The 17,287-nt window shown below is 42.0% G+C and overlaps 1 pseudogene across 1 annotated transcript; it reads left to right on the top strand.

Moving 5' to 3' along the window:
* Window positions 1-1,641: 1,641 nt before the first annotated feature.
* LOC146315854 (protein NLRC3-like) lies at window positions 1,642-12,937 on the top strand (annotated as a pseudogene). The gene is made up of 10 exons (XR_014771874.1): window positions 1,642-1,766; window positions 1,905-2,051; window positions 5,164-5,242; window positions 5,401-5,629; window positions 5,778-7,579; window positions 7,668-7,841; window positions 8,028-8,200; window positions 9,656-9,829; window positions 11,923-11,969; window positions 12,144-12,937. The product of XR_014771874.1 is annotated as a protein NLRC3-like (transcript).
* The last annotated feature ends 4,350 nt before the right edge of the window (window positions 12,938-17,287 follow it).

Raw genomic sequence — 17,287 nt, 5'->3', positions numbered from 1 at the left:
TTATGAAGATGTGACAAGGTCCTCAGATTAGATGCACACAGACACCAGAAGTGACAAGGAAGAAATAATCAGCTTCTTCTCTCCGAGTCTTTCCTCGATCACGAAGGTGGGAAGTGTCCGTAAGTTGACCTGAACTGAATTCAGCAGGTGAGTATCCTACCAGAGGCATGTGTTAATATTTGATAATCAAATTCACTTTGATCACATTGTGCTGTATCACTGTTTAATTGTGCAGCAGGAGTGTTTCTTGATGCTGATTGGTTGTTTCAAAATGCCTGTTTGAAATTTGCTATAGAGTTCCTGTCCAACTTGAAGAAGAATGATTTTAGAAAGATTCATATGTGATATTGGTAGAGTACACATGATCAATGAAAAATGCAGGGAGTGTCTGAACTGGTCTGACAGCTTAGATCAACTTGGCTGAAATGTTTTTGTATGTTAAGTGCTCATAAACGGCCATCCTCCAACACTTAGACCTGCTTTCACTCAACGCTCTTTGGTACAATCCAGGTTTCAACTATAGACCATATATTAATTAGTGGACTGAGCCTCTGGGTCTGTAAGTGCCTTAAACCTGCATTATTTCTAATGGCCAGCAGGAGGTGACTGCACTGGCTGCAAAAAGTCAGTGAGTCTGTCCAGTGCAAAACACAGGGCTAATGAAATTCAGAACTGTCAAACCATACAGTATTGATGAAATATGGATCAAGAATCTGTTGTCTATTTCTCATCTAAAATATTTGATATAAGGGTTAAAAATGCTATGCTGTAATGCAAAAAGGATTGAGACCACCGCCTGTTTCCAACAGAATCTACAAAACTCAGATCAACCTGTTAAAATAGGCAGTATTGATCAAATATAAAGTGACACTCTGTTACTAAATTGCCTATCCTCTAGGGTCTATGGTACTGAGCATGCTCTGGTTGTGTAAAAACAAGATGGCAGTCCTCGTAATGCCAAATTGCCTCAAAACAGTAGTCCACAAATCAATGGGTGATGTCAGCTGATGGTTGGTTCACACTTGGACTCAAATGTCTAGGAGTCTACAGAGTCTTTTCTAGATGGACCAGAGCCAACCCAGATGGTAAATGTACGTAGTGATTACTCTGGGACCCTCACAGCCCCCTCAAATAGAAAATGCAACCCATCCTGTGACTGTCTGTAAAACCTTTGTTTATTAAATTTTAAGATTACATCATATGTCACAGTCATTTTAAAAAAAAAGTTTTTGATTGTAGATTTTTGCGTAATTATGGAAATTATGACACTGTAAAGAACAAAACTGGTAGAAGCCCAAATATTTGATTGTAAAAAATAAACCAAACATTTGGGGATGAAAAGTAACATTTTGATTCTAACACATTTTTAGATTTTTGCATCACATTTTGGGATTATGAAACATCTATTGTAGCTGTACAAATTCCAAATTTGGAGAGTTAAACTTAAACTGTATTTATGGGTGAATCTGGGGGCTGTGCAACAACTTTATTAGTTATCAGATATAAGATCCTCTTTAGGGCTCCAACAAGCTTTCTTTTAGACCTGAATATTTGTGGCATGTTATTAAGAGGTGCTGTAACTAATGTGTGCTCTGATGTAAAGTTTGTTGTAATGTAATGAATGAGTGAGGCACTTTCATCATGTTGTTGTGTTTGTGTGAAGGTGTGTGTTCTCCTATGAATCAGTGTGAGGGCAGAGAGGAGGGAGTCCCTCCCTCTAAAACCACTCTGTGTGAGGAACATGGCCGCCAGACCAAATCTCAGAGGTGAGATGAGGATCTCTAACTGTCCCTGACTCTTCTTCATGTTACAACTCAGCACTCAAATTAATCCACCATCATTATTCACACTCAAAGCTCTGTGTGTGTGTGTGTGTGTGTGTGTGTGTGTGCGTTGTGTTGAAGCCCAGAGCAGCAGCACACACCAGACTCTCCTGGACCTGAACCTGGACCTGAACCTGAATCTGAACCTGTGCCTGAATCCAGCTGTGTGTCCTTGAAGAGTATCTTGTCCATGGAGCCACCACTTCTTTTTGAAGGACAAGCATTGGAGTAAGTCAGCATCAAGTTACTTTATGATATCAGCAACATTACCAAACATTTGAAAGAATAAAGTCCTCTTGAAGAGCCATATGCAAAACCTTCCACCCCTCTCTCTGCTGTCTGATATCACTCCGTTAAGTCCCTCCCACCATTTTTCCCCCACAGGATGAAATAGAACAGTCTGCCCATTCACCATATTTATTAGAAATAGTCTCACTGCTGTTTGTGGTTATATTTTTATGAGATATATACTTATTCTACATTTTTGTCAGTTGTGTCTGCAAAGAAGGAAACAAACAAGAATATAAGCAGAAAATATCCAGACATGCTTTAAATTCATGATGTTATTTTAAAGATCAGCTCTATGTATAATTAGAAAACATCACAGGAACAGAATCACTTCTGGTGTGTTCTTCCAGGCTGCTGCTAGCTCTGGAATTGACATATGGACATATGGCATTGCTGTCATTAGCCAGATGACAGCAGGGTGAATAGGCTGCAGTTGGGTGTTGTCTTTTAGTATCCTGGGCTGTGCAAACACCTCACAGATATCAATGAGTATCAATGATGCTATGATGTATTTGATCACTTGTCGCAGAGTCTCCCTGTCCTTTGATGTGCATATCCAATGCCTACTAACATTTGTATGTGCTACAGACACCATGTTAACACGTGGTTCAGTGTGACGTCACCCTTAGCTTTGGTTTGATCCAGTATTCTCTGATGTTCCTCTTGATTTTCCAGTTGTTTCGCTCACTTCACCTGCCACAAGTGTATTGCAACACACGACCAAATTTGCGCACATTAGGTAGGATCCAGTTAGGTTGTGTGAGCAACACAGAAAACTAGGAGCTGCACAGAAATGCAGGTATCTGTTGGTTCACAGTGGGCTAAGCAGTAGTACCAATAATGTTAATGTGAGGATAAACAATATGCTTCGTGTGTTGTCATTAACAAAACCCCAAAATACTTGAACTCCTCCACTTGAGGCAGGGCCTCTCCTCCGACCCGGAGGGAGCAAGCCACCTTTTTCCGGTCGAGAACCATGGCCTCGGACTTGGAGGTGCTGATTCTCATCCCAGCCACTTCGCACTCAGCTGCAAACCGCCCCAGTACAAGCTGAAGGTCCTGGTTCGAAGGAGCCAACAGGAAACATCATCTGCAAAAAACAGAGATGAAATCCTGTGGTCCCCGAACCAGACTCCCTCCGGCCCCTGGCTGCGCCTAGAAATTCTGTCCATAAAAATAATGAACAGAATGGGTGACAAAGGGCAGCCCTGCCGGAGTCCAATATGCACCGGGAACAGGTCTGACTTACTGCCGGCAATGCGAACCAAGCTCCTGCTCTGGTCATACAGAGACCGTACAGCCCTTAGCAGAGGGCCCCGAACTCCATACTCCCGAAGCACCTCCCACAGAATGCCATGAGGGACACGGTCGAATGCCTTCTCCAAGTCCACAAAACACATGTGGACTGGTTGGGCAAACTCCCATGAACCCTCAAGCACGCTGCGGAGGGTATAGAGTTGGTCCAGTGTTCCACGACCAGGACGAAAACCGCATTGTTCCTCCTGGATCCGAGGTTCGACTATCGGCCAAATTCTCCTCTCCAGTACCCTGGAATAGACTTTACCAGGGAGGCTGAGAAGTGTGATCCTCCTGTAGTTGGAGCACACCCTCCGGTCCCCCTTCTTAGAGGGACCACCACCCCGGTCTGCCAGTCCAGGGGCACTGTCCCCAACTGCCACGCGACATTGCAGAGGCGTGTCAACCAAGACAGCCCTACAACATCCAAAGACTTGAGGTACTCAGGGCGGATCTCATCCACCCCTGGTGCCTTGCCACTGAGGAGCTTCCGAACTACCTCAGTGACTTCAGCTTGGGTGATGAATGAGTCAACCTCTGGGTCCCCAGCCTCTGCTTCCTCTATGGAAGGCGTGTCAGTGGGATTGAGGAGATCCTCGAAGTATTCCTTCCACCGTCCGACAATATCCCCAGTCAAAGTCAACAGCTCCCCACCACCACTGTAAACAGTGTTGGCAGGGTACTGCTTCCCCCTACTGAGGTGCCGGACGGTTTGCCAGAATCTCCTCGAGGCGGACCAGTAGTCCTCCTCCATGGCCTCCCCGAACTTTTTCCATACCCGAGTTTTTGCTTCCACAACCACCCGGGCCACAGCGCGCTTGGCCTGCCGATACACGTCGGCTGCCTCAGGAGTCCCACGAGCCAACCAAGCTCGGTAAGACTCCTTCTTCAGCCTGATGGCATCCCTTACCTCCGGTGTCCGCCACCGGGTTCGGGGATTGCCGCCGCGGCAGGCACCGGAGACCTTATGGCCACGCTTCTGAATGGCTGCGTCAACAATGGAGGCAGAGAACATAGTCCATTCGGACTCGATGTTCTGGTCAAAGCTCTCCCAGAGGTGAGAGTTGAAGACCCCTCTGACAGATGGTTCCACCAGACGTTCCCAACAGACCCTCACAGTATGTTTGGGCCTGCCAAGTCTGTCCAGCTTCTTTCCAGTGGATCCAACTCACCACCAGGTGGTGATCAGTTGACAGCTCAGCCCCTTTCTTCACCTGAGTGTCCAAGACACACGGCTGGAGGTCAGTTGACACGACCACAAAGTCGATCATTGACCTCCAACCTAGTAGTAACCCTGAGTTTCCTCCGCAGGGTGGCGCTCCCTTAGAGATAGGGTGAGGAGCTCTGTCTCCTGGGAGGACCTTGGAGTAGAGCCACTGCTCCTCCACGTCGAGAGGACTCAGCTGAGGTGGCTTGGGCATCTATATCGGATGCCTCCTGGGCGCCTCCCTAGGGAGGTGTTCCGGGCATGCCCCACTGGGAGGAGGCCCCGGGGAAGACCCAGGACACGCTGGAGTGACTACTACCCTGGGAATGCTTTGGGGTCCCTCTGGAACACCTGGAGGAAGTGTCCAGGGAGAAGGCTGGGTGTTCCTGCTCAGACTGCTGCCCCCGCGACCCTGCCCCGGATAAGCGGAAGACAATGGATGGATGGATGGATGTTGTCATCAACAAGTTAACTCAAATAGCCTTTACTTTGTGTTTGTTTTGTGCGTATGGACATAATGTGAGCTAATTCTTTCTGATTCTTCCACAGAGTCGAACAGGAGAGCACAGAAATTCCTAGTGGCCTGTCTGCCCAGCAGCATCAAGTGCAACTGGACTCCATATTTATGGTCTGCTTATGTACAATAACTAATTTTACATATATTCTGTTCAGAATAATCTCTGTGCAGCACTTTTTAGACCAGGGGATTTCCAGTTTGTCCAACACTGAGCTAATGTTTGGTTTGATGATTTTAGTTTCTGTCCTTCATATACTATTCTATTCCAGCTCCTGGAGAAGAACATTGTCATTTTTATGAAAAATGAGCTGAAGAAGATTCAGAGGGCTCTCAGTCTAGATTACCCAGAATTCTTAGAGAGTCCAAGGGAGGATGAGGAGGTGTTGGAAAGTGAGGAGAAAGAGCAGATGAGGAGCAGCCGAGAGGCATTTCTGAAGATCACCCTGCACTTCCTGAGGAGAATGAAGCAGCAGGAGGTGGCTGACTGTCTGCAGAGCAGTAAGAGGATTTCTCTAAGCATGGAATGTGGTGGATAAATGGGATATTTAGTAAGGTCTCTTATACAGTGTATGCATTCTTCAAGGGAATTGAACTGTCATATTTTCTTTAAAAATCACTTAATCTTCTTTGCTGTATGTTCTTTCAGAACACCTTGTTGGACTTGGTCAGCGTAAACTTAAATCTAAGCTGAAGAGGCAGTTCCAGTGTGTGTTTGAGGGGATTGCTAAAGCAGGAAACCCGACCCTTCTGAATCAGATCTACACAGAACTCTACATCACAGAGGGAGGGACTGGAGAGATCAATGATGAACATGAGTTCAGACAGATTGAAACAGCATCTAGGAAACAAGACAGACAAGAAACGATAATCAGACAGGAAGATATCTTTAAACCCTCAGCTGGAAGAGATGAACCAATCAGAACAGTGATGACAAAGGGAGTGGCTGGCATTGGGAAAACAGTCTTAACACAGAAGTTCACTCTGGACTGGGCTGAAGACAAAGTCAACCAGGACATACATTTCACATTTCCATTCACCTTCAGAGAGCTGAATGTGCTGAAAGAGAAAAAATACAGCTTGGTGGAACTTATCCATCACTTCTTTACTGAAACCAAACAAGCAGGAATCTGCAGGTTTGAAGAGTTCCAGGTTGTGTTCATCTTTGATGGTCTGGATGAGTGTCGACTTCCTCTGGACTTCCACAACAATGAGATCCTGACAGATGTTACAGAGGCCACTTCAGTGGATGTGCTGCTCACTAATCAGGGGAAAACTGCTTCCCTCTGCTCGCCTCTGGATAACCACACGACCTGCAGCAGCCACTCAGATCCCTCCTGAGTGTGTTGACTTGGTGACAGAGGTCAGGGGGTTCACTGACCCACAAAAGGAGGAGTATTTTAGGAAGAGATTTAGAGATGAAGAGCAGGCTAACAGGATCATCTCCCACATCAAGACATCACGAAGCCTCCACATCATGTGCCACATCCCAGTCTTCTGCTGGATCACTGCAACAGTTCTGGAGGACGTGTTGAAAATCAGAGAGAAAGAAAAGCTCCCCAAGACCCTGACAGAGATGTACATCCACTTCCTGGTGGTTCAGTCCAAACTGAAGAATCTCAAGTATGATGGAGGAGCTGCAACAGATTCACAATGGAATCCAGAGAGCCAAAAGATGATTGTTTCTTTGGGAAAACTGGCTTTTGAGCAGCTGCAGAAAGGCAACCTGATCTTCTATGAATCTGACCTTGCAGAGTGTGGCATCGATATCAGAGCAGCCTCAATATATTCAGGAGTGTTCACACAGATCTTTAAAGAAGAGAGAGGACTGTACCAGGACACAGTGTTCTGCTTCGTCCATCTGAGTGTTCAGGAGTTTCTGGCAGCTCTTCATGTCCATCTAACATTCTTCAACTCTGGTATCAATCTGCTGTCAGAAGAAAATTCAACATCCTGGTGGTCTGAAGTGTTAGGAAGCAAAACAACAAGTTTCTACCAGACTGCTGTTGACAAGGCCTTACACAGTCCAAATGGACACCTGGACCTGTTCCTTCGCTTCCTCCTGGGACTTTCACTGCAGACCAATCAGACTCTCTTACAGAGCCTGCTGACACAAGTAGTGTCAGGACACAGAAGTGGCTCAAAAGCCAATCAGGCAACGGTTGAGTACATCAAGAAGAAGATTGACAAGAGTCCCTCTGCAGAGCAAAGCATCAATTTGTTCCACTGTCTGAATGAACTGAATGATTGTTCTCTAGAAGAGCAGATCCAGCAGTCCCTGAGTTCAGGAAGACTGACAGATAAACTGTCTCCTGCTCAGTGGTCAGCTCTAGCCTTCATCTTACTGTCATCAGAAAAAGATCTGGACATGTTTGATTTGAAGAAATACTCTGTTTCAGAGGAGGCTCTTCTTAGGCTGCTGCCAGTGATCAAAGCCTCAAAGAAAGCTCTGTAAGTATGATTTATTCATCACTGAATCAATACACAGGTGAAACAATATAATAATGTGTTACTTATTTCTTTACTGTTCTCTCTCCAGACTGAATGGCTGTAACCTCTCAGAGAAAAGCTGTGAAACTTTGTCCTCAGTTCTCAGCTCCCAGTCCTCTAGTCTGAGAGAGCTGGACCTGAGTAACAACAACCTACAGGATCCAGACGTGAAGCTGTTGTCTGAAGGATTGAAGAGTCCACACTGTATACTGGAAACCCTCAGGTCAGATCAAGTCATAGTTTGTTATTTCTCTAAATTTGGAGATACAATAATTCTTACAACTTTATTTAATTTAAACAGTCTATCTCATGTCCAGATTTAGAATGTTACAGTCCACAATCTTCCAAAATGTTGTAATTCAGATTAACACAAATGTTATTTGTCCTCTTGGTCATGATTCCTTTTCAGGCTGAGTGAATGTAACCTCACAGAGAGAGGCTGTGAAGCACTGTCCTCAGTTCTTAGCTCCCAGTCCTCCAGTCTGAAAGAGATGGACCTCAGTAACACAACACAAAGGATGCAGGAGTGAAGCTTCTGTCTGCTGGGCTCGAGAGTGTACACTGTAAACTGGAAAATCTCAGGTCAGGATTCATCAACCCATTCAACTGATGACCATTTAAAATGAGTATAATGATAAAAAGCTAACCTGTACAGCATTGTGTCTGCTAATGTGATTTGTCAATGGATCTTCAACTAATCTTCCACAATACTTTCTATACTCAGAAAATTACTTTCCATGTTTTTGCTTTTATTAATACATTTTTGAGGCTGCAGTAGGCAGGAAGCCTAGAATCCAGGATGTAAGACACCAGTGTTTTGGGTAGGAGGTTCTCCATCCTTAGCCACTCTTGCCAGCTCCAGTTTGCCCAGCTCTCTCTCCCAGAGCCCCCCGGTTCTCAGAAGCTGTCTGTCAGCCCTGTGCCTGAGCTCCACCCTGTTCCTTTGGTCCTGGCCCTGCGATAGACATGAATGAACGCAACTTAAGTTAAAGTCAAAATTAACCACGTCAGCCGACATACTCCTGGGCTGAGCATGTTGCTCATTGGCTAGATGCTGGTTAATATTCTCTTTCTGATAATTCCGTCTTCCTTTTATGAGTTGCATTATACTTTAGGCAGTGGTTGCCATGCTGAAATAGTGACCTTGCCTGCAGGAGTTTCTACCGTTGATTCAGGCTTTTCACCGAAGGGACATGCACGCACAGCTACACTAGTAGAACAGCCAGTAGGAATGCCCAGTCACTGAGATGACCTGTCACAGTCTCCAATCACAGGAGTTTTGAAAACATGAAAACAGAGCCAAGAGAAGGTGAAGCAGTCTAATTATCTTTTAGACAACTTGATTTACAATATGCTGAAAGGTTATTATGGAATAATTTCTCAGTGATGCCAACAATATGTTATCTGCCCCAGCTTTAATTGCAACAGATAATTTTAAAGATTTACTCTAAATCAATGTATATCAAAATGTACTTGAATAAAAAAGAAAAAAACAAACAAACATAACAGCAAAGTAATTAGAGGGGTGTTCTTCAAGCACTGGTTTGCTGGCTTAAGAGCAGCTTAGTTTCCTCTGTCCGGTGGCACTGTGAAGTCACATTTTACTTTGGAAAGCTCACACAGCACTCTGCAGAAAGTACGTATCTTTGTTATCTCTTTTTGGCAAAAGCTTTACGCTTCATTCAACACATTTTAATTTTTTTTATCCATGTCAGCACCATGGCTCTATGGATAATAATATGGACCCGTCAGTTAATCCACCACTTTGGTCTAAAGTGGAATTATAGGACATATTGTCATTAAATGTGGTTCAGACATTCATGCTTTCCCCAGGGTGAATAACTTTGGTGATCCACTCACTTTTCATCTGGTACCATCATCAGGTCAACAAACTGTTGACTGTACTTTTTGTTTGACTGTGAATTAGCTAATGAGGAAAAACTAACACTATTTATTTATAGGCAATGTTTTCTTCTATTTGAGTGATACAGCTTTTCCCTCAGATGATTTGTCATGTGTTGTCTTGTGTTTTTGCAGGCTGTCTGGGTGCCTGATTACAGAGGAAGGCTGTGCTTCTCTGGCCTCAGCTGTGAGCTCCAACCCCTCCCATCTGAGAGAGCTGGACCTGAGCTACAATCATCCAGGAGATTCAGGAAGAAAGCTTTTGTCTTCTGGATTGGAGGGTCCACTATGGAGACTGGACACTCTTAGGTATGAAGACAACTGCTGCAGCTAGAGTCTTTTTAAGTTGATAGTTACATTTCCTACTTACAAGCTGTCCTGTGAAATAAAGGCTTAAAAAGTTTTAATCTAAAAAAAAAGCATGGCACCATGGCATGAAGACAGTGAAGACAAGAGTTATGAGTGAAGCAGAGAAGAGAAGAAGAGAGGAAGAGTGGACAAAGTTACACCATTTTTTACAGATATCCTGTTCTCAAATTTGGACATATATTTGTCATTACATGAAATGAAACAGTCATGAAATCTGTCACTTGGTTCTATGGCAGAGGTCTGGAACCACCCTTCTTTTGCTTAACCAGGATTGGATCAAGATTTCAGATGTCCCTTTCCCCAGCAAAGTTGTCCAACTCCTCCTGGGGGCTCATGTGGCATTCCCAGGCCAGACTAGATACATAATATCCCCAGTGATTTCTGGGTCTACCCTGGTGTCTCCAAAAAACCCTCCAAAGGAAGGTGCAGAGGAGGCATCCCTATCAGATGCCTGAGCCACCTCAGCTGGCTCTACTCCAAGCTCCCTTTAGAGAGAAAAGCTCTATGGACCCTCCAGACTTTCTAAAGCCACCCTATGGAAAAAAAAAATCATTTTGGTTGCATGTATGCATGATTTCATTCTTTCAGTCACTACCCAAAGCTCATGAGGGTTGGAACAAATATGAACTGGTAAACTGAAAGCTTTGCCATTTGCCAGCTCCCTCTTCACCACAACGGTCTGGTACAATTCCTGCATTACTGCTGACACACCACAAATTGGCCTATCCATCTCAAGCTTTATTTTACCATTACTCATGAACTAGATCTTGAGATACTTACATTTTTCATTTAGTGAAGGAACCATGGCCTCAGACTCAGCTGCTTCACACTTGACTGCAAACAGCGCAAGTGAGTGCTGAAAGTCACGATCTGATCTTGGCCAATTCTGAGGTTCCTGAACTGGACATTCTCTGCAACCTGGCTCTGCCTTGAGTCCTGTCCATGGATATTACAAACACAATTGGAGACAGGGAACATCCTTGGTGGGGTCCAAAACTTTTGTTTGTCTTTGTTCTGAGAATATTGACAGAGCTCTCACATTGGCTACACAAAGACCAGACCAGCCCTGATACGCCATATTTCTGCAGTACACCCCACATGGTTCCCTGCGATCCACACTTGTAGGGTTTCCTCAAGTCCACAAAACGCAATGTTCAAACTCCCATGACCCCCAGCAACATCACAAGGCTAAAAAGCTGGTTCCATGTTCCATGACCAGGACAGAATCCAGTCAGAGACTCCTTTCCAGTACCCTCGGTAGTGTGCTACCCTGATAACTGGAGCACACCCTCCAGCACCCGCACCCCTGAAATTGGGAACTACCACCTCAATCTATTACTATCTACTGTCCCAGACCTCTGCGTGATACTGATGAAGCATGTCAGCCAAGACAGCCCAGCAATGTCCAGAGCCTTCAGCATCTCAGGGCAGATCTCATCCACACCCAGGGCTTTGCCACTGAGGAGCTTCTTAACTAGCTCAGCGAGACTTCACCTGTCTTCCCTGACATGTTAGTCAGGTTCAGGAGCACCTCAAAGTGCTTTTTCCACAACTTGACAGTATCCTATTCTGGTCAGACACACCTGGAGCCAAGTCCTGCTTTCCCTTGCCAGAACTTCCTTGAGGCCAAAATAAAGTCTTTCTCCATAGCCTCTCCAAACTCTCTCCAACCCCAGGTTTTCATTTCAGCATCTGCAGGACTGTAGCTCTTCTGGTTTCCCAATACCTGTCTGCTGCTTCTGGAGACCCCTGGGCCAACCAAGCCTGAAAGGAACCAACGACTGCCTTTGAAGTGTAACTCTTAATAGAGGTGGGATAAACCAAAAAGAGGTTTGTGTGTGTTATCAGATATTCTCCTCTGCTTTCACACACACCAACATCCTGAGGAGAGTGGGACAGGTGAAAAGGTTTGGGGGGAGCAGATAGAAGTAGACCAGATACACGTGTTGTGTATATGTGTATGCGAGTAATGTAATGCCCATGTTTGCATGCTGAAATAAGGTGTGCTGGTCTGATGCTGCTCCTTCTTTCAGGTTGGAGCCTGGTGGAGTCCGATGGTTGAGGCCAGGTCTGAGGAAGTGTAAGTGTGTTTTTAATTTGATTCATCGAAACAAAGCAAAACACATTCAAGCATCTTCAAACTGTGACATCACTCAGTGAGATCTCTGATGTCAAGCATCACCAAACTGTCTATAAATGAACAGATGATGATTTTAATAACTGCAGTTGCATTGCATCTTATTCTCTTCATCAGATTCCTGTGAACTCACACTTGACACAAACACAGTAAACAGACTGATCAGTCTGTCTGACAACAACATGAAAATGGCACGTGTTGAGGAGGATCAGTCGTATCTTGATCATCCAGAGAGATTTGACCCGTGTCCTCAGCTGCTGTGTAGAAGTAGTCTGACTGGTCGCTGTTACTGGGAGGTTGAGTGGAGAGGAAGAGTGTTCATATCAGTGAGTTACAGAGGAATCAGAAGGAAGGGAGACAGCAAAGACTGTTTGTTTGGAATGAACGATCAGTCCTGGAGTCTGACCTGCTCTGATGATGGTTACTCTGTCTGTCACAACAACAGAAAAACACCCATCTCCTCCTCCTGCTCTGTCTCTAACAGAGTAGCAGTGTATGTGGACTGTCCTGCTGGCACTCTGTCCTTCTACACAGTCGCATCTGACACACTGATCCACCTCCACACCTTCAACACCACATTCACTGAACCTCTTTATCCTGGGTTTGGCTTTGGGTTCTGGTCCAGGTCCGGTTCGTCAGTGTGTCTGTGTTCTCTGTAGGAGGGAGAGCCTCTTCCTGCTTCTCACTGCCGAGCTAATCAGTCGAGTTAGGATCAAAGTTGTGTAAATATTTCAGGTTATAGTGCAAACTTACAAATTCAATTGACTTTGTACAGAATAATTCAAAATGATTGAAAAGATTCATCATTTACATTGTAAGCATCTTTTACTTCCAGAAGCTGTGGTCATCAAATTTTAGAGTGATATTGAGTTGTACCTCCTTGTCGTTTTGAATTCTGTATCTTCTTACAATAAAAATGTGTTTGTTGTCTTTCTCAGATCAGTACTACTGACATGATTCAGTTGAAAGATACAGTATATGGCTAAAAGAGTGTGAGCCACACCTGATCAGTGTTTGAGCTCACTAATGCTTTTGTGTCTGAATGGGAACAATCCCACAGGTTCACCATCTACTGGCAATACTGAAACCAGAAGAATGGAGGTTGTGTTAGAAACACAATGATTATAATCTCACAGTCACGTTACATTGTCACATATTGAGAAGATAGAAGACGTTGCCTCTGGTTGTTCTTCAGAGGCGACTGTCTTAGGTTTTTGGTAAATCCAAAATTTGCAAGTAAAATTCATTGTTTCCTTGTATCCATAATGTTATACTGATTAATAATAATAATAAACATGCGATTCAGCAGGCAGACTGAGTGAGACTATCGTCTCAGCTATGAAGAATTTCTGAGATCTAAAACTTTGCCTGTTTCGCATAAAGAATTTCCAGTGCTAAATGCTAATGGAATTCTGCAGATGAAATGCCATTCAGAGAAACAAGAGTTACACGAATTACAACCTGACTTTCTTAACTGAATAAATATTAAAAGTTGGAAATGTTCTAATAAACATGTAAGAAATGACTTATGCAGTAAAAGAAGAATTACCCCAAGGGGGAAATTTGTAAGAACTCCCATTTTTCTAATATTCAGCAGGAAACAATATGGCACCTCCCATACAAATCTGTTGTCCCAAACAAAATGAAAGAAGTACATTGCAAAATATTTATCCTACCAACAAATTCATGTCAAGATTTGATTTCTGATAGCAAATGTGAATATATTACATTTCATATCACATATCATATATATGAAATTTATCTCATACACTACTGACATGTTGAATTTAACATATACGTCATGCTTGTGATGATCATCATAATGATGCCTGAAATTTCTATATTTTGTTATACTGTAACATGTAAAATGATGTAAATGCAAAAAAAGATTTGGAACCACAGGTTTGGAGCCACCACCTATACAACTTTCAGCTTGCTAATAAAAAAAAATTGCAGTATATATCTAAAAGTTATTAAATCTTATTCAGTAGTGGGACAGTGCCTCAGACTAGCGTCCTCTATTGTCCAGCCACCACTGTCAGAGGTGCAGCTAAAATGATGAAGCTCAGGTTTTACCAATGACACATTATCTCATGAAAACTCCTCCATGGTAACAGCAGGGTTGGGCTTTATGTTCATATAGACAATAGAGATTCATCAGTCAGTAGAGATTTTTCTTCATTTATCATTTATTCATTCAGTGAGTTACTCAAAGGCAGACAACTACATTTTTTGTTTAGAAACTGATTTTTTATTGCATTTCCAGAAAGTGCTTCACATAAAATGACATGGACTGTGATATAATATTTTATCTACATTACCAAGCAAACAACAGAATAAAACTTCTACTATGATAAAGATAAACAAACAGCATTTATTTTAGTTTGATAAATGATAAAAAATACAAAATATATACAAAGACATAGAGCCTACATTAGGTATAACTAAGAAAAAACAAACAAATCAATTAAAACGTGTATGAAAGAACAAAAAATAGGAGGAAAAAAAGAATCTATATGGACTTAATTCTTGGAATGTCTGAACATTAGTACTGCTTTGTTATTTATTGTTTACAACTTAATTGCACATGCTCAATCTCATTTTCCTCCTTAACTATTTCTTTACCTTGTTTTATTTCATTCTAAATAGTATATTTATCTATCTATCTTTTTAGGTATTATAGTTTTGCCACTCAATTACAAACATGTAATTTTTAGAATTTAAGGGAAGAGAGTTAAGAAAAAATCCAAATGATATAAAACCTAAATTCTCTAACTGTGGTATGTGTACCACTGGTGGAATATTTTCTTGAACTTAAATATGTTATTCAATCAAAATGCTGCAAAATTTTGACTGAAAAGACACAAAATATGACATAACTGAATTGTAAGTTAAAATAAGTTTTGACTTTATTGTATTTTTGTCTTAATATCAACCTACTATATGGTCACAGTCATGCACGTAGCGTTTTCATACGTCATCCATGATTACCAGTTGTTAACTGTGATGCCAAGATAGTAATCACTGGTAAAATGAAGAGACTAAAAACAAATGCTTCAAAAACACTGCAGTTGTGGCTCTGAACAGGAACTATTACAAAGACAAATGCAGATCAGGAGGAGATTATTTGAAGTTGCTGTGTTGAAAATGAAGTGGATGACAGTCAACTTATGCTTGTGTCTACTTAAGAAATGCTGGTGAAGTTTCCATAGCACCTGCTAGCACCAAAATCGCACAAAACAGGACAGCTCAATATTTTCAGGTGGTACACAGCATAAAAGGTTTGAGAAATACTGATGTTAAACATTTTGGTTTAACAGCAGTATTCTGTACACCTATAGTCTAAAACTATGTGCTTGTTACAGTTTGAATGCTGTTTTTTTTAAAGCCTGTTGCAGTTCTTTTATCTTTTGTAATCTTTTCTATGCACACGAAAAAAAGTAATCTGGCAAAATTTGCCTCTTAAAGCTTCAAGATTCCACCTGGATGAGTTTGATGAATTAAATACATTCAGAGCTAATACACTGTATATTAATCCAGTTAAAGGGTTTGTTTTACTTTTTTTTCATTTTGTGATGTTGTGTTGCATCATATTTCTAACCCTCTTATTGGAGCATTATGGCTCTTATTAAAAGTATCCATACTAATAAAAATTGTTATAGTATTGTTTTTAACAGCTGGGTACTGCAATAAATTTCTAGTATTGGTAGCACCTGTTCTTAACAGAGAGGACATTATCATGGACATGGAGGACATGTCAGGCTGATCAAAGGGGTATTCCATTGACATGGATAAAGGAAAAGCCCAGCTTATTCTGATAAGTCTGGTTAAGTTAAGTTAGATCTGTTCCATGACTGTGGCTTAAAGGAATCCCTTGCTTAATAACTATGGTAACTTACGCTACTAAACTAGCCTGCTCCATGGTGGGCTAACTGGCAAGCTTAATTTATGAGTGTTAAAGACCTTGTTCTATGTGACCAAGCATGAATTTACATGTTACTTTAGTTTCAAAGATTGTATTATTTTTTATAAAAAAGTTAAGAAAATCATGTCACAAATTTTACTGTCTTCAAAAGCCAGCAACGGGCTTTTATTTAAAAGCTTAACATTTATAGTTTAAGAGATGTGTACCAAAATTGTTTTGAAGTTATTTATTCATTCACTCATTTTTTTATTTCAAGCTGTGAAGACAAAAAGAAAACATTAAGTAAGCTTGTATATCTTCTCTAAAATCATTTTAATGGCTTTTTGCTTTTTTTGCTCAACAGTATACCTGAAGATAGACAAGAAAAGAAGGAATGAGAAGGAGGACAATATTTAGGTCTTGCCTACGTTTTTTTTTTTTTTTTTTTTTTTTTTTGCCAGTCACCTCCTTTGTTTCCTTTACATTCTAAATACAGTTCAATCTATAGGGCTTCTTTCACTACTGAGAAGAAAATCACTAATTTTCCCTACTTTTTGTGACATCTTATCCTCTTTTCGACAATCAGCTGTTCTGGCCTGCTTCTGTTCTCAGTGCACGCTCACAATGCAAGCTTGTTTAAGCCTGGCCTGTGTTAGCGCTGACCACACCAGGCTAAATTGTCTTAGTGGAATGGCTTAAGCCTTGAGTGGAATTGAAATTAATTCAAACCAGGCTTTTTCCTTTAAGCGCAGACTTAGTTTTCAGCTAGATGGAATACCCCCCGGCTCCAGGGTCTTTGACTCTGAGCTTCTCTTGTAATGGTCTTCTCTCGAAAGGCATTATTTTTTAGTGGCTTAACTGAAGGTTATTATTCTGATGTGCTGCCCCCAGTGGTTGGTGGTGTGTAAATCAACAGTATTCTGATAAAGCTCCTGTTTGTTTAGAGGAGAAAACTGTGCATGTAAAATTTATGATCGACTTACTTATGTCAGTGGGCAAAGAATTTCCACCCCAGGCCCAAAATACATGACCTATCAGTAACTTTGGACAAAATATAACATGTTTAATCTACATTTTATTGCAGATTATATATTTTACGCTCTAACCATACAACATTTACTTTGCTAATTTAAAAGAATATAAATTGTGTATATATCAAATGTATTAAATCTTATTCACTGAAGGTTGAAGGCAGGGGTCTTGCTTAGCACCCTCAGCCAACTGCCACTGCCAGAACTCTAGCTAAAATGATCTCCAATCACTTTAAGCTCTTATCAGTGACATTATTATCTCATGAGACCAAACAAAAATAAAATAAACATTGCTTTTCAGTCACATATTGTCATGAAACAAAGTG

This window comes from Lutjanus erythropterus, chromosome 14 (genome assembly GCF_056507025.1).
Source record: "Lutjanus erythropterus isolate fLutEry1 chromosome 14, fLutEry1.hap2, whole genome shotgun sequence".
NCBI lineage: Eukaryota > Metazoa > Chordata > Actinopteri > Lutjaniformes > Lutjanidae > Lutjanus > Lutjanus erythropterus.
The sequence above is the reverse complement of the archived record's forward strand: the minus strand, read 5'-3'. Positions and strand labels throughout refer to the sequence as shown.